The sequence below is a fragment of the Puma concolor genome, chromosome B2 (genome assembly GCF_028749965.1).
Source record: "Puma concolor isolate L17-30 chromosome B2, mPumCon1.1.hap2, whole genome shotgun sequence".
In the NCBI taxonomy this organism is placed as follows: Eukaryota; Metazoa; Chordata; class Mammalia; order Carnivora; family Felidae; genus Puma; species Puma concolor.
The window spans coordinates 14,553,764-14,572,654 of NC_141671.1; positions in this window are offsets into that span (position 1 = coordinate 14,553,764).

The window sequence follows — 18,891 nt, forward strand, 5'->3', positions numbered from 1 at the left end:
GCCAAGCTGTGGTGACGCTGCTGGGTTAGACCCCTGTGGAGGGGGAGGCAGTCTTGGGCTGATGTGGTCCGGGGGAGACCTTGCTGGCCAACATGGCGAGTTGAGAGCAAGAAGAATAAGGGAAGCGGGAAGCAGATTCCTCAAGAAGAGAGCAGAGCACATGCGTTTTCTTTGCTATTTCTCTACATAAAGGAAGTCGGGTTGAATTAGGTTGTCAACGGTGGTGTAAATAACATGACAATGATAACTAACTTGGAAGATCTCTGAATAGCTCATTCCCCGAATTTCTTCAGGTTTTCTTTGTTTTCTGTCCAAACTTATTTTATTAAACACCCTTTGGTTCATATTTCTGACAGAATGTTAGAGGTGGGGAGAGCAGGGAGTTGACCTAGTTTGGAAACTCAGCTCTACCGTTTGCCTAATTGTGTGTCAGATCTTGGGCAACTTACCCAACCTTCTGCCCTTGCATTTTCTCATCTATAAAATGGGAATACGAACAATAATTTTCCTTGGGGCTGTTGTGGGGGTAAGTATTAGGTTCCAACAAATGGGGACCATTGTTATTTTAAAATTAGAATTGCAGAGGGGATACTGGGTGGCCCAGTCGGTTGAGTGTCTGACTTTGGCTCAGGTCATGACCTCACGTTCCATGAGTTCGAGCCCTGCATAGGGCTCTGTGCTGACAGCTCGGAGCCCGGAGCCTGCTTCGGATTCTGTGTCTCCCTCTCTCTGCCCCTCTCCCACTCATGCTCTCTCTCTCTCTCTCTCTCTCTCTGTCAAAAATAAACAAACATTGAAAAAAATTTTTTTAAATAAAATAAAATTAGAATTTCAGAGGAATTTGTCTGTCTCAACGTGGGTTGCTGTTCAATCCTGCTCATCTGCTCCTTTGCCTCTCCTTCCTTTCTCACTCCTCACTCACTCAGCAACTGTGTCTACTTAGATTTGCGATTTGGTATAGCCGGTATTTTTTTTTTTTAACAAGTTGCAAACAATGCCATTTTTAAGCACAATAAGGGAAGTAGAAAGAATGAGCCCTGTGACTTAGGGCTGCTTGGCAAATCCCAACAGTCTTTATAAGCCAGTTGGAATCTTTCTCTCCTCGACTCACGCCAGCTCTGATGGCAGTCTCCTCCTACGGCGACTGAGTCAGGGGTCACTGTGCTGAGTAATGTGGCCCTTTGCTGGGAGAGAAGTGGGCAGCCCAGGAAGGGACGCTGAGAGCAAGTGACGTTGGCGTTGTGGGAAATTGGAGGAGCTCCATGAGCCCAACATATGGGTCAAAACCAAGCAGTCCCTGAGTCGTGTTTCCAAATGTAACTCACATCTGTGAAGTGTATCAGGGAAAATTAAATGAGTTCAAGAAGGAAACAAGTTCAAATATATTTGGAAGATAATAAAGAAAGGGAAAAAAAAATTCCCCACGGGGTCTGATCTCACCTTTCACTTTTTATAGAAAACATTCGGTTCTCTGGTTACATCGTTGCCTGAAGTATATTAGCAATCCTGTGTGCATTTGACAACCGTGATATTTCTTTCTTAGTGTTGCATGTAGAATGAAGGTCCTAGTGCCTAGTTCCTTGATGAGTTCTACTTCCTTGGCATAGAAAGTCTCTAACAGTCAAGGGCTTGGCCAGGATTTTGTTGGCTCTAATTTAATTTGTCTAAAGCACAAGCTCAGCCTGTGGGCTGAGGCCAAGAAATCATACTCCATGTTTGCCTAACACTTATTGCCTATAGATCTCAGATTCTTAGCTCATTGACAGAGTAGTTGAGAGAACACAGAATTGCATGAAAACACAATCCTTATTCAAGTATTTCCTTCGATTCCTAACTCACCTGTGGTGTCCCCAAGGATAGAGATTAATCCTGAATGTTAATTTCCCGAGAACGGCTCTGGCTCGTGGCAGGGAGTGAGGATTTCCTTCTCCTTCTCCTTCTTCCCAGTTCAGAACCATGCCAAATCCATGGGAATTTCTGAAGGAACAGCCTGTTGATAGATCTACACGTCGGCTTGAACGACTCTTCGTATCTGGCTGGCGTAGAGCACATGAGATTTTTCTGTAGGTGCCAGAAGGTGCCAACCTTTTGCACTTGAGTCTGAATTGGGCCTTTTCTTGGTGAACGGTACCTTGTTGCTTTTCACAGACACTGAAGGACGGTCTGCTGGGCTGGTTTTTTTCAGGGTGACATTTGTAGCCACAGGATCCGTGAAAGTGTGCGATCAATCATCGACAGCAGCTCATTTCCCCACTGATAGGCAAGGACGAAAGCATCTCGTTGAAATACAGTTGGAAACCTAAGCATGAAGAAATTTAGGAATGAAAGTGATGCAGAACTGATAGCACACATTGACCTAAAAAAAAAAAAAAAAAAAACATTTTCCCCCCAAGTGCTCAAAAAATCACCACCACTGCTGTCTGGTGTCCAACTGAGTGTGTGAGCAAAACAAAGCCAGATGCAGTCCATTAACTGCCTGGCTTTCTTACGCAACACTGCCAGGGCCAGTTTCCCTCCTGCACCGATTTTCTCAAAATGAGCTTTTCAGTTTCATCCGCGTCGCTTCTTTGGGCTGGAGCCGCCAGCGAAGGAAGGAGCAGGATGTGGAGAATCCGGCCGAATGCTAGGGAACACGGCCATGGTGCAAAGGCGGCTGTCGGTGAATTACATCTGCTTGTTTCCAGCCTTCTGACCACAAGTGTTCGTGGTGGATCCGACTCCCAGCAAAGCAGCTCCTTTGTGAACGTGTCCCTCAAACGGCTTTGTGCAACATGGCATTGACTCTGAGAGAATGGTGCCATCCCCGGTTAGGGCTCAGGTCACCATTTGTGGGGCATCTTCTAGGGAATTCGAACAAGCTGCCCCCTCCCTGAGACTCCTGGGCCTGGAGGCAGATAGCACAGTGTGTGTGACGACAAGATGTGCTAGTTGCTGAAGCCCTGCTCGGAGTCGAAAGAGGACTTGACCTTAGCTCCGACGGGGCCCTTTGCAACTTACAGACTACACAGCCACCCACAGCAGCCCAGCTAGGGCAACGGAGCACTTGGCTCGTGACATTCGGGGTGAATTTCTGATCACGCAGGGACCCCTTTTTTGCCTGGAGCTCCGCGTACCCCGCCTACACGCTCTCACCTCACTGTTCCCAGCAGAACGTATCCTTCCCAGGCAAACAGAAGCCCGGCGAGAGAAATTAGTTACCTGGGGGATGAAGTCAACCAGCGGTCTTGCCAAGACCCGAACCCCGGTCTTTTAACTGGGTTCTATAAATCTCCCAGTGGGACGTGACTTCGATTTAATTTAGTTTTCAAGTCTTGGCAAGCGAGGTGCTGTGTGTTTGTGTAGACTTGCGCCATTTAAAAGGTTCTTGGAGTTTAGACCTCGCATGTAATTTGCTACATTAGCTTTGGGCAAAAATATTTGCTTTTTGGTCCTTTGTGGTTTAAGTTCCTTCTCAGCATTAACCTGGCGTGTTAGCGAGAGCTGTGCTGTGGAACGCAGCAGGGGCCCAGGGTTCAGGGCAGGGTGAGCGCGGGAAGGCTTATTACTAATGGCAGCTTTTCAGGCTCCAGGAGCTCGTAGGAGATTTTCCCGGTTTGATTGGTCGGTTGTTTCTGTATTCTGGATATTACACAGTGGAGATTAGGAAGCTGACATACTTCACGTGAAGGCATTTAGATTTGGGTTGAGGGCGGGAGCAACTCTCTCCTGATGCCTTGGGTGCAGTAAGGACATCCCGGTGTGGTTTGTCGCACGGAGTGGCCCTCGCTTTACCATGTTCGTCCCGACGCTTCCAGGTTGGGCTGTCTTCGAGGCGAACAGAACCGGGATGGAGTATTCCGGTCCGAACTTGGCGGTCTTCCTGGATTCTCTAGGGTGTCAGCCACTTCAGCCTTGGAGAACGGGCTCCGTAGTAATCAGATCTAATCACCATAGAGGCTTTGGTGACAAGAAGCGAGGAGCAGATATCATGCCCCCATTGCACGAGGTAGCTAGCCGAGGCAGCGAAAAGGCAGTCACCGGCTTAGTCGCAGGGTGAAATCAACACAGTCTCTGGGCTTCCAGGGGACAGCCTGTGGAGATCAATCCTGCAGCTGTACCGATTTCCAACACCGCCTTCTCTTTTCCCCCTCTCTTTGCGAAGCGAAGGTGCATACTCTTGTTTGGATAGACTGGGAAACCCTTTCTCCCTGTTCTGGCACCGCAGCCAGCCTCTCAACTGAATGGTTAGTTCCCCGGGCACAGGCACCAGAATCACACCATACGGGAGGCCTGGGTTCTAACGTCAGCACGGAAGGTGAGAATCTTTTGTATCTCTTAAAATCTCCGCTCCAAGAGTCTTCATTTGCCCATTTTGCGTAGCGCGCGTGGTTGGCCGCATTGGTATGCAGAGTATATGTAAAAATACGTACAAGTTCAGACCATGCCAGCGACATTTAATTTTTCAGCGCCAAATCTTTACCCATTAGCGTCTCAGCCGAGAGGCTTTGAGAGATAAGCGGGAGCAAAGGTTGCTTTAGGGCGGAGTAGATGCCCATCTCTCCCCTCCTGCTCACTCCAGAGCATTCGCTCGCGGTGTGAAATGGTAGGTAAAGTTGCCCACGATATTGGAAAGTTTTCCCTTTCTCTCCCTACCCCCACCCCGTGGGTCCCCCACTACTCTCCACCCCCACCCCCCGCCAATGGATATAATTACACTTGTATAAGTTAAGTATGCATGCGACGTCATTGTTCTGTAGACGTCACAGATGCCAGCTGTAAGTCAATGAATGTCACTGTGAAACAGAAGAACAAGAAAAAGGAAAGCTTGTTGCTTCCTAGTTCATTAGCCGGAAACCACACTGATGGATTTTATGTTTTTGTTGGAAGGATCAGCCTGTCATCAGACTATGGGTTTATAGCCCATGTTAATTTAGTAGTTTACACGGGGGTGTTACATTGTTTAAGCCAATGGGATCAAAGTCCTTCTGGAAAAACACAGCTTGTGCACTACTCGGGGATACACTGCACTGGGAAAGCCCCAGTTATGAGCAAGTGTAGCACATGTTAGGAAGCATCTAGAGAAGAATTCTGGAATGCATACAACTGAATGTTGTTTGGCATGGTCTTTATCAGACCATCGTTTCATCAGACCATTTGTCAGTAGCTTCCCTCTTAGCTACTCCAAAGCATCGACACTTTACAGCAAAGTGTGACGCCAGCAAGTGGGGTCGAGAACTTCAAAGAAGTCACAGAGCAAGAGACCACCTATTCTGGAAAAATCATCTCTGAACTTAGCTCCCAGGCCATCTGGGTTGGTTCATTGTCCATTCGCTCTCATACCTTTTTCTCGGTTTCTCCTCTCTGTTTTATGTTGCATGGGCTGACCCTTGTAGACTATGTTCCCGGATTCTCTTGTCCTACAGCCAGGCGTGGCCAACAAGAGTCATCAGAAGATGGGAGAAAGGGAGAGGCTGAGGTCTGCCCCCTTCTCATTTTCTCCCTGGGGTGGTGTATTTGGGAGTAGCTAGGTCTCATTTGCTGTAGTAGCCCTTGCAGAATACTCTCTCCTGCTGGACCTCTCCAGCACCAGCAACATCACCGTCTTTTATTCCCTCAGCCTTAGAAAGAGTAGTAGCTTGCTGCCACTGCGAATGCCCGGGCTGCCTCACCACCCCTTTTGGACTGTCCTTTTAGCGCTTCTAACATCTTTGTGGCAAGATCCCCATTAGCATCTCTGTGTCGAGCTAGCTGATTTAGACCGCGTTGGTTGTTGTGTTTGGTTTGCTTGCTTTCACAGACCCCAAGTAATGCTGACCGATGTACCCTCCATATTGGATGTGTTCTCAGCCTAACGGGTTTGCCCTTAGGTCTGACCTTAAGTTTAACCGGCCCTTTTTTCCTCACACGTATCTTTGTATTGTTTTCTGGCCTCAGTCTCGACGCTTGGCTCCTTCTTACTGGCACAAGACATTGTCTGAGATATGGGGTACTGGCTGTACAACCAGAAGGGTCCTCAGATATTTAATCCAACTCCGTGTTTTCACCGGTGAGAGCACCAATGTCTAGAGTAGTTGATGACTCCCCCAAGGTCACCACGTTAACGGCGGGGAGTGGGGAGGGGAAGGAAGGTTCACATTCCTGCCTAGATAAACTTTGTATCACCTTATTAACTATAACATGTGATAGGGATTGGAGACAGAAAGATTGAAATATTTACTACCTGATGACCCTCCTCATTGCCTGGCTTTTGCCTTCAAGCAGACATTTTGCACTGAGTGGACAGAAATATTAATTAATTAATTCAGCTCACATGTATCGATTGTCACTAAGGGCAAGGCTCAATGCTGAATGCCTTGGGAAGGACACATTTGAATAGGAAATGACCCCTATCCTCAAGAAACTCACTCTCTCTGAAGAAGTACGATATATATACATATAAATGATTCATATGTCTGTCCTATATGTCTCATATGTCTATACAGGATAGAAAGCTCAAAACTCCACGAATGAGATGCAAATATGGTATTATTTGATGTGGAGGAGAGAGAACGTCGCTGCTGGCTGGCAGTGTTAATGAACAATTAATGGAGGAAGTGGTATTTAAAATGGACTAAAATTAAATAAACGTTGAAAAAAAAATTAAAAAAAAAAAAAGGGGGGCGCCTGGGTGGCGCAGTCGGTTAAGCGTCCGACTTCAGCCAGGTCACGATCTCGCGGTCTGTGAGTTCGAGCCCCGCGTCGGGCTCTGGGCTGATGGCTCAGAGCCTGGAGCCTGTTTCGGATTCTGTGTCTCCCTCTCTCTCTGCCCCTCCCCCGTTCATGCTCTGTCTCTCTCTGTCCCCCCAAAAATAAATAAACGTTGAAAAAAAAATTAAAAAAATAAATAAATAAATAAAATAAAATGGACTAAAAAAGCACATATAGTATTTGGCCACGTAGAGCTCGTGGGAACTATTCAGGAGTGATCAAACATAAGTAAGGAGACAGGGAGTGGTTCAGTGTAGCTGGAAAGCTGATTGCCTTTAAGAGGGACAATAATAATAATTTCGGTGACAACAACAATCACGGCAAATATCTAATGGGCTCCTGCCATGTACCAAACCCTGTGCTAAGTCCTGTACATGCTTTGTCTGAACCAATGAGATAGATATGATTATTCCTATCTTGTGGATGTGGAAGCTGAGGCTCAGATTCCACACAGGTCTGCCTGATTCTGGATGGAAAAGATTCTGTTATCCCCTGTGCCAAATAGGTCGGCTCTAAAGAAAAGTCAGGGATTTGCATCTAGATCCAAAGGCATGAACAGTAAATATAGAACTGAGTTCTTAGAAAAGTTGTCAGGAGGAATGGAAAGGCCTAGATTCCAGGAAAAAATGAAATAAAAACTCATAAAACTAAAAAAAATTACTGCTGCCACGTTCTCACCAGAGCAGAGGTATCTACACATGGTTTCGAGCATATTCTCTCAATAGAAGTGTGCTTATTTATTTATTTTTTTGTTTTGTTAAAATTTTTTTAAATGCTTATTTATTTTTGAGAGAGAGACAGAGCGTGAGCAGGGGAGGGGCAGAGAGAGAGGGAGACACAGAATCCGAAGCAGGCTCCAGGCTCCGAGCTGTCAGCACAGAGCCTGACTTGGGGCTCGAACCCACAAACCAGGAGATCATGACCTCAGCCGAAGTTGGACACTCAACTGACTGAACCATCCAGGCACCCCAGAAGTATGTTTATTTATTCTTATACGCATGTATATATTTGTGCTTTGGTTTTAATATGTAATTTATAAAAATAAATTTAACAAAGGGGCGCCTGGGTGGCTCAGTTGGTTAAGCATCTGACTCTTGATTTTGGCTTACCTCATGATTTCATGGTTCATGAGTTTGAGCCCCTCATTGGGCTCCTGTGCTGACACCATGGAGCCTGCTTGGGATTCTGTCTCCCTCTCTCTCTGCCCCTCCCTTGCTTGCTCTCTATATCTCTCTCAAAGTAAATAAAAATACACTTTCAATAAATAAATAAATAAATAAATAAGTAAATAAATAAACAAATAAATGTAACATGGATGAAGTAAAGATATAAATATTTCAGAAACATAATTTTTATTTATTAACTGTTCAAAAAGCCACTCTTGTCTTCACAAAAAAGAACCTTTTAAATATTTATCATTGGGATGCCTGCCTGGCTCAGTCAGTAGAGCATGTGACTATTGATTTTGGGGTTGTGAGTTCGAATTCCACTTCAGTGTAGAGGTTACTTAAAAATAAAATCTTTAAAAAATATTTATCATTGAGCTTAGTAATGTTTTATAAATCCTGACCGGGTTTTACATAACTTGAAACCTGCTTGAAAACATTGTAGATGTTTGGTTTCTAGCTCTGCCTGCTTTTCTTTTAATGTCTTGCTCACTTGCTGATTTTACACCATCACTAAGTAATAACTTAAGTCATACTAGATGCTTAGTGCAAGGTTCACTGTTAATGGTTGTGGGTGTACTTTCTTATTTTAAATCAATTAAAACTAGTTTTAGGGTTTTTTATTTGTTGACCTTTTGAAAGTGAAATCTTCTATGCTTTTTACCTTGTAATGGGACTGATGAAGAACTTGTTGACGTGCAAGAGAAGTGTCGACTTTGCCATTTTCTGGTTGCTTGCTTGGGCTGGTGTTATTGGTAGGACTTCCCATATGGGGTTTCTTTCTACAGCTCTTTCAAGGACTTGAGGATTAATTTAGTTAAAAATAAATTGAAACAATTATATATTGTCATGCACATAATCACTGTCACTTAGCCAGGCACCAAAAACAAAAACAAAAACAAAAAAAGACAAAATTCTCTCGAATTTTAGCTAAAAGCAAGCAAAGGGCTGAGGAGAGATACTGCTATCAGCCTCCTTGGGAAAACTCACCCAGTTTGAGCGTTGCAGGTTAGGTAAAAATTCTGGGTTAATCTGGATAGAACATATTTTTTGAGCTTAATTAATTTGTTTTGAAATAAACATGTATAAATATCCTGATGCTCCGGATCCCCCATTACTGTTAAATAATCAAAACTGTATACCTTGAGGGGGCGACTGCATGGTTCAGTTGGTTAAGCATCTGATTTCAGCTCAGGTCATGATCTCTCTCACAGTTCACGAGTTCAAGCCTCGCATCAGGCTCTCTGCTGTCAGCGTGGAGCGCACTTCGGATCCTCTGTCCTCCTGTGTCTCTGCCCCTCCCCTGCTCTCTGTCTCTCAAAACAAAACAAAACAAAACAAAACACCTGCATACCTTGCCCATCTATTTATATGGCTTAGGCTTCTGGAGAAAAATCTGAAAGAAGGGGGGCGCAAAAGTCTTCAGAGAATGTTATTTTGTCTAGAAAAATCTAAAGTGGGGCTCATAATCCCTAAAAACATTCTCCTGGATTTCTTTTGGGTCTGAGCGACTGAACACTGCTTTAATTGAGAGGAAGGCATATTTTACATGCATAAATATTCATTATTCCTATATATGAGGGTTGAAGAACTCAAACATTTATAGGAAATTAAATCCTATTTTTATTATAACCCCCCCCCCCCCCGTTCAGAATCCTTAGAGAGGACAGCCCTGACATTTAAATTGGAATCCACTCCTTTCTTCTTTCTGTTGACCAAAGTAATACTGGAAAAATATGGGAATGATCTGTTTACCAATGTGATATCATCTATATCCAAGCATGCTAAAGCAAAGCCCAGAGCCTCGTGGATAAAATATCTGCCTCCTGTGTTAAGGCCAGCAGGTTCAATTCCTGCTGGGATGGTAGTTTTTTCAATTAAATTTCCATTAACTTTTTGCCTCGGTGTCATTAGACACTAATTCTTGTGTGCGGCAAAGATGAAAGAGTAGAAAGGAAATGTCCGATTCCTGTTTCGTGTTGCTGACAAGTGAGATGTGACAATGACAACTTTTTAATGTGGGAGATAGGGGAGTCAGCAAGGGGACAGTCCTTTTAGACCTGACACCGTCCACGGTAGAGGAGTGGTAGCAGCTGCAGCTTGGAAGGCGATTTGGAAGATAGGGATCACGCGGTGGGAACACGCAGGGTCTAAACGCTAGGGCGCGAGTGAGGAGAGCACAGGTTTCCACAAGCCCGAGACACTGGAGGGGGAAGGACATGAACGGTTTGTGGAGGGAGGAGAAGACAGGAGGGGTGCTGATCGTCTGGAAAACTGCTGCTGAAAGAGAAACGTCTTTCACTAAAGAAAGAAAACATGGGGGCCCACTTGGTTAAGACAGGTGTCCTTAGGTGATCTAAAGTTCAAGCAATGCTGCATAAACATCTTGCAGAACAAGAGTCATGTAAGAGCGGTGTGCGCCTTTAGACGTAGACACGGAAAGGCTTCTCAGGCACAGATGGAGACGGTGAGAAACACACAACTGAAGTACGACAACCATTTTACAAGGAAGAAAGTAAGAAACAAATTTTTAACAAGGCAAAAAGCAACCAACCCCAAATCCAAACATATTGTTGCTTGTTGTCGGTGAGAAGTCGTAACAGCTGATGCTTGGGAAGGCTGGCTCCAGAAGACTTTTAAAGAAGTGCCCAGATTCTTTCAAGGGCTTATGGGAAGAAGAGTGAACGATCTTGAAGAGTTCCATTACACAGATTTCACCAAATGAACTTAGAACTTAAAGAAATAGAAGCACAAGAGATTGAGGACAATGTATTCACCAGGGGCTTCTCTGGATTTACCTTTGGGGTGTCTAAAGGACTGGATAATCAAAATTTCATTCGAGTCCCTGTTTTAGTTGAGAATGCAAAGTAAAAGAGCACGATTGTGCATACGTACCCTGGTATATGTGTAGATACGAAGATCAACAGTCCATACGTGTTTGCATCTATGACACAGAATCAACTTTTACATACCCACGAAAAGCCTAATATTTATTGAGTTCTCAGTGTTCCATGCACTGTTTGAAGCATCGTACATCTTGATTATTCATCACGGCTACTCTATCGGACACATAGTCTATTTCTCCCCATTTTATGATGAGGAAACGAAGGCAAAGAAGTGCACGTATGAGTTCACGGGGTGGGTATGTGGTTAGCCGGGATGAGGAACCCAATTGTAGAGCGTGGGTTCGTAACCACACCTCCTTGGAATGGCGGTGAGTAGTAAAAACATGATATCTGGAAGAGTTTTAACACTTCCATTTATTTATTTATTTTTTTTTTAAATTTTTTTTTTCAACGTTTTTATATTTTTGGGACAGAGAGAGACAGAGCATGAACGGGGGAGGGGCAGAGAGAGAGAGAGACACAGAATCGGAAACAGGCTCCAGGCTCTGAGCCATCCGCCCAGAGCCCGACGCGGGGCTCGAACTCCCGGACCGCGAGATCGTGACCTGGCTGAAGTCGGACGCTTAACCGACTGCGCCACCCAGGCGCCCCAACACTTCCATTTAAATATGGCTTTGCGTGACGTGCTAAGAATATTTACTTCAGAAATAGAAAAGTGGAGTTCAAACTGATATAAGATAAAAAAGCTAAAGAGATTCATGGGGAACTATTTCTTATTCTCCTGCTGGAAAGAAACCACATCCCTTCTTGGAAGGAAGCAAATGATGAGTTTAAAGGAAAATAGGCTTATCTGGGCTCCCTAAAGCCATAGTGTTAGTTAGGAATGCATGTGGCCTCAAGTAACACAAAATCCAGCCCACCGTAGCTTAAACAAATAAGGGTTTATTTTTCTCACGCAGCAAGAAGTCTGGAGCGAAGCAGCAGCTGGTATTGTTTACCTGCTCAACATCATTGGAGTTGGAGTCTACGGCGCTTTTGGTCTTTCCTTTATGGTGGCGATATGGCGGTTGTAACTCCAAATGTTCAAATAGGCAACATGGGGAACAGGCAAGAACCAGCCGTGTCTGTTTCTAACAGGAAGACAATTCTTCTTAAAGGGCACTCTGCCCTTCCCTCCACCTCTACCCTCCAGGGGCTTGCCTGGGACAGCATCACTGCAACACAGGCAATAGATTTGGGAATATACTGGCGATATATTGGGAATATACATGGGCCTCAAGAAAGGAGGAAGTTGGATACAGTTGCTGAGTAGCCCATCTGTGGAGTTTGTCTTAGCCCCTCAAAAGACCTCACGAAGGACCAGCCTGAATTACAGAATGGTGTAATAGATAATCAAATTACTTTCAACCTCATGCTTTAGGTCAAACTGAGCTAAATCATGTGTTTTTCTTTAATAACCCTTTTATAATATGTGGTTTCATCTCTTAAATGTTTGTCCCCAAAGTTTTATTTAAAAATAATTGTTTTCATCGTCATGAAGAAATGACTTCTTAAGTAACGGGGCACTTCAGTTTAGATCCTGTCCGAAGGATCTCAAGTTCCAAAATGTTGGATTTCAAACTGGTGAGATTTAACTGCTCTCTGCTCTGCATCTATGTTCACTTGGATGGGGGGAACAGAGCAGACCTCAAATAAAACAATTTCTTTTCATGGAACTTTGAAAAAGTTAGCACCAACTATTACTTTGTTTCCTTTCTACTCACGGGCATGCATTCTTGGAAATGCATTTAATACAAAATGCATTTGAAACAAAATTATGCAGTCTGTTTCCTATTTCCTATTTCAAATAGGAAAATGAATGCGTACGGAAAATTACATTTCTACAAAAATTCAACCTGTAAAATAAAAGGAAAAGTGGAAACAAGTTGCAGAAAACGAGCAAATAATGCTTTTTGAGGATAACTAACAGTGAAGACAGGGAGAGAGAGATGGGGAACATGGGGTCCACCCAACCGTTGATGGTGCCTTCTTTTTGGGACACAGGTTATGGGGAGAGAGACCGCTTACTTATTGTCTAATGGTTTAGATAGTTTAAAAGCAGAAGGCACGCTATTAATAATTACGCCAGGATGAGAGACATACGTTGGCATGGTGTTAGGTAAGACAGCCTGTTGAGACTTGGGTTTGAATCCAGGCTCTAAAGTTATGGACTCCTTACTTATGAGAAACTTCCATTATTTAGATCATGTTTTTCTGAAATGTTTCATTTTGCCCAGGTTTGTGTGACGCTTGCAATTTTTAAAAGGTCAATCAAGGTTTAAAAAAATATGGACCGTACGACATTTGTACTCTGAAACTATTCGGAAACGAAACCCCATTTTGGTTTTTCATCAGTGTTACCTCTTCAGGAAGCAAAGTGCCAGTTGATGGCCATTTCAGCCTTCTATATTTATAGCTTATTTTCAGTCATTCGTTCGATTTGAGTAATATTTATTAAACCCATACTTTATATCAGGGATTGTATTACTGTTCCCCTTAATTCTTTAAAAAAAATTTTTTTTAATGTTTACTTATTTTTCAGAGACATAGAGCGCAAGCCGGGAAGGGGCAGAGAGAGAGGGAGACACAGAATCCGAAGCAGGGCCCAGTCTCTGAGCTGTCAACACAGAGCCAGACATGGGGTTTGAACTCACGAACCGTGAGATCATGACATGAGCTGAAGTCTGACGTGTAAACAACTGAGCCACCCAGGTGCCCCTATTTTTGAGAGAGAGACAGAGACAGAGACAGAGAGACAGAGAGAGACAGAATGCGAGTGGGGGAGGGGCAGAGAGAGAGGGAGACATAGAATTGGAAGCAGGCTCCAGGCTCTGAGCCGCCAGCCCAGAGCCAGATGTGGGGCTTGAACTCACGAACCTCGAGATCGTGACATGAGCTGAAGTTGGACACCTAACTGACTGAGGAGCCACCCAGACACCCCAAAATATGTGCTGCATTCTTAAGTGTGTTTCTGATTATATTTCAAGGCCAAATTATTTCCATAGGAATGTTACCTCTAATTTTATAATGATATCAGTTGGAAAACACAAGAGGCTGTATGGAATTTTCGCCTACTGCCAACAACTCCATGGGAGGGATATAAAAATTATAAGTGTAGGAACTGAAGACAGAAAAAAGTTAGCAACGCCAAAGCACTATTGTTATCAATATAAGCTATGGGAAACTAGAAAAGCACGTTTGTTTCTAACAAGATTTCCAAGAACCCTGAACTTTGTCACAATAGAATTCGTTGTAGAGTAGATGTGATATAAAATAGGAAACATCCGGTACTTACCAGAAGAATTTACTTTATTACTTTAGTCCCAGAGATATCGGTATAAGTGACCTAACTTATAAAGAGGGCACAATGCCACATTTTATGATGAGGATCTCATGTCTTTTTTACAGGTATAGACATAAAATAATTAAAAAAATTTTTCAGGTCAATTATCCAGCACTAAAATAAAGACGCCAGGAATAAATAGCAGCCATAGCCATGTCCAACAACGTCACACAACTGTTCAGGACAGGAGCAAGGATGAATTATGCTGGGAAGCTATGAAGTGGCCACATTATTTGTGCCTTTTCTTTTGGCCATCGGTCTTGAGTTCTCCATGACCCGCTCCTCTTAAACGATTCTACCGAAAAATGCAAAAGAGCTTAACCCATTCAATTTTCCTTCAGTTCCCTCAAAAATAAAACGCCAAGGCTGTAATTTGTTAATCATATTTCATCATTCCTGACAATCGCTGCATAGAGTTATGGTTGGTGAAATTGCTGAGCGTCTGCGTGGCTGTTATTGGATGAAGAAGGCCCGTTTTGGCAATGGAAAATGTGTTAATCAAGAGCAGTTCATAGCATCGCAGATTCCGTATGGAAACATAGGTCCTGGTAGTGATTTATTTCTATCCTAGAGCAGCTCTCAATTTTCTATGCCAACAATAAAGACTCTTGACCTAAAGGTTCAAAAACAGTGGATAATCCATCCAGTTAGGTAAAGGCCATGGGAGCTGGATAACAAGGAAATTTTTCCTTTTATCATGAGTCAGTGTGGTGGCTCCAGTTCGAGCGGAAAATGTCTCTGTTGCTGACTTAGCAATGGTCTCACTGACTGGCATGGTTGCTGAGCAGTCGGGCCCGTGTGACTCGTGAGACATGACTAATCTATGATGCTGACGATGTGGTTGGGTACCACCAAGAATCTATTCCCTTATTGAGAAGAATAAGTAATATTTACGAGCCAAACCGTTTTGCCGAATGTTTCAAAAACACATCATGTGTTTCGCTTCATCTTCTAACAACTTTAAGAGGTGGGTATTATTATTTCAATACTGTAAAGGAGGAAGCTAAGACTCAGAGAGGTTCAAGTCATTTGCTAAAGTCATCCAACAAATAAATGGCTGAACTAAATCTGATTTTAGGTCGCCGGTCTCCAAGTTCATGGTTGTCTTCTTTAGACTACACTGCTTCTCCATAGCTGGGTGTGCAAAAGAAAATCTTAAGGATGGATGATAGGCTCAAAGGCAGTCAGCAGGTGTTAGCCTAAGTTAGACCATCAGGCATGAAGAAGAAGAGTCAATGATCCTGGGGCCAACAAGTAGTCTGCGTTTCATTCCAGAATTCTTAGACAAAGTGTGAGCTCTTGGGGGTAGCTTGTCCATACCACTCTCTAGGGGTTCACGCCTGGTCTTTCCCAGCTCACTGGTGCATGGAGCCCCTTTGCCCCACTGTGGTGTGGGTGACCCACTTGTCACACAGAGAAGTAACGAATGGAACACGAGCCTCTCCGGAGAGTGAAGCCTTTCTGTCACCTCTCTGCCATGATAGATTCTCTCCTAGAGCACCTGAGTTTGCGTCTCTGTCCCTTACTTGTGGAGGAGCCTTAGTCTGTCCCCCTTTACCTCTCTTAGCCTTGCTGAAAAATAGCCAGCCTTACAGATGTCCTATGGGAGCCAAGTGGGATGATGCAAATGAGAGCGGACTGGACATTTCCAAGTGCTCTACAGGCTTCAGATACCAGGTACCTGCCACTGCCTTCTTATAAGGCCAGTTACCCTGCAGATACTCACTTCTTACCGAATTGCTAAAACATGTCCCGATGAAGCAGCATTAGGATCTGGAACTATCAGAGGGATTCTAATTCCAGTGAGAGTGAAATTCCTGCCCTGGCTGAGCGGGGACTGTCTCGTCATTGCTTCCCGCAGTGTCTTGTATCTCCCTTCCCTGTAGAACTGACCCCACCGAATTGTCCATGTCTGTTTCCACGTCTGTTTCCCCTCTTCAGGAACAAGGAGCCAATCAATGTTAGCCCTCTTTTTGTCCACGGTGCTTCACGCCCCAAACTGCACCCAACAAGTACTCAATAAGTGTTTAATAATGCGGCTAATATTTGCTGAGCCTTTACTCTGTGCCACTGATTTAAACACCTTGCATTTGTTAATCCATTTAATCCTCACAACAATAAAATCATCCTCCTCTTATCGATGGGAGAACCGAAGTTCAAGGAGATTCAGTAAACTGCGTGAAGTCATATAGAGCTCGTAAGCGGTGGGTCTGGGCTCTGGGATGGGAGGCTCGGGGTTCTGACTAGATGCTGTTCTTAACCATTTCCCTCTCCTGCCTGTAAGACGTTAATACTCGTAGAAGACTCGGACAATAAACATGAAACGTAACCAAGAGAAAAGCCTACTTCCTTTTTTTAATTTTGTCTATAAACCTGATTCTGCCACTTAGAGGTACCTACACTTAGCATCCTGCGGGGGGGGAGGGGGGGTATTTTTGTCCAGTTGAGTTTATACTGTAAATGAATTTATAACTGTTTTTTACTTTGGCCACCTTAGGATCATTTTAATGATAAAAATGTCCTTGCATGCACAGGAGGGCCATCCTTTACCCACGCATTTCCCCGTAAATGGGCACGATGTTTTTCCTTTCTGATTTAAGGGTCTCTGTGAGGGCCATTTTTGTCTTTTGTCTGGGTTGCGCGGCTCACAGAGAAGGATGCTACTGGGGTTTGTGATGCCCGCTGGTCGGATCTGAGCGGGCCTTAGATGTCGGACAGAAGGTTTTGAAGGAAGGCAGTGCAGCGAGGTGAAAGATTCTGAGGAAGGAGACAGCGCCAGGAAACACTGAGTTGCCTACTTCAAAGTGTGACGCAGGGTCGGCCTCTCACCCACTTGGAACAAATGGAAACGCAGCAAACTGCCTCGGAGGAGGTGGAATCGCATTGTCCGGGGCTGCACCTGTGTCGTCTAAGGGCGTCTAAGAAGCCCCCTTCTTGCTACGTGCGGCGAGTCTTTGGTCCTAAGTTGGTCAGCAGGACGATGACATCGTCTTCAGTTTGGCCAAAGAATAACGAAACACATCGCACAGGCAAAGCTGCCCACCCAGAAAACATTCCCGGAATCGGCGGCCCTTCTGTGTGTGCAGACAAGGCACGCGTGTGCGCGGATGTGCGTGGGACGCGGGACGGTGGGAAGGCGCCAGTTAGAAAACAGTTACCGTTAAGAGAAATCAACTGATCAAAGGCATTGACTCTTGCTGTCTTTGCAGGTTTTCTGGGCTTCTTTTTGTTAGGTTTGGCACACCGCAGCGAATTCAGAGCACCATGCTGAGGCCTTTTCATTAGTACCTGGGAGGCTGTCTCTAGCCCATGGCGCTTCGGCAGAGGAATTAGAAATATATAATTCACCAAGTGTCTAACCTCATATCTCGTACGATCCCAGTTTTAATTATCCGAGAAAAGCATTTACTTCTCTCTGCCTTTATCGTGCGCTTTGAGCGGGTCTCTTGGCTGTTCCCCATCCTTTTGCTCCGTCCTTCTTCTGTTCCGTTTAACTCGCTAGCAATTACGTCTTGACTGCAGGCGCTCGTAGTTCCCATTCAGGGGTTTCATTTTTATTGTTTGTCTTCACAATAACTGCATTCACCTTGTGTCTATCTCTGCTCTTTTTTTTTTTTTTTTTTTTTTAGTCCCAAAGACCGAGTGTGCTTTGCTTACCTTGGTCAGCAAGAAGGCAGTGACCTCTGTCCATTTCAGAGCCCCAGACCCCACCACAAGTGGGAACAGTAGCCGTGAAGGCTACCGATTATTTGCAGTAACAAAATTGTATCCTTTGCTAAGAAGAATAAGGATCCACTTGAGAGAATGCGTAGCATGTTCCTGGGTGTGTGAGAGCTTTCATATCGGCAAGAGGTATTAAAACCATGGGCTCCCGAATCAGATAAACCTACGCCAAGGGCTGGCTCTACTTAATAGCTTAGGAACTTGGCAATGTTTTCTGAGTCTCAGTTGTTTCATCTGTGAAATGGGTGTCATGACACGTACCCCATCGGGTGGCTGGAGATTAAATGAGATAAATCATGTAGACCACTCCGCACAAGGCCTGGCCTTTATGTTTCATAAATGCTGGCTGCAATTATTTTGATAATTATTCTTATCATCACCATTATTAGCTCGACCCATAAAATGCCTCATTTGCTGTATCCTCTAGTAAGGACTGTTTGTTGCCTTTCTAAGTGTAGCCTCTATTTTTCTGATAATCTCGACAGATGAAAGGGAGGGGATATCCTTTCCCACCACCAGTTAATTGTGATAAGCATTGCACGTTTGATGTATTTCTCCTCCTTTTGCAATTGTGTGGGAAACAGCTGTCTGTTTCCACGGCTTGCCCAGTAGCGTTTGATTATGAGGTTAACCGATCCCTAAATGGATAGGGAGGCACGCAGAGACACCAGAGAAAATATTTATGGAGAAGAAAGCATCTCAGACATAAATATGTATCTAGCTCGTAATAGAGTTGTTCAAACCAGTGCTTTGCTGTGCCATCTCGACGCACGGCTGAGGGCTTGTTGGTACGTTTCCTTCCCGCAATACCCTCTCCTATGGTGCCTGCTCTAAAAACAATAAAACATTAATAATCAAAAAGGAACTTCCTGAAGCTGTGGCGTGTTACGACAAGTTATAGGGCATTAGCAGCAAGTCTGTGAAATGTAATTTGAGGCATATATTTTCAAAAAAGCCTGCCCCAAATCTATGGCAGGCTTGATTCAGATCAGCAGCCGTGGTCAAACGTGTCTCCTTGAATTTTTCCTTCCATTGCTCCCGTGTGCTT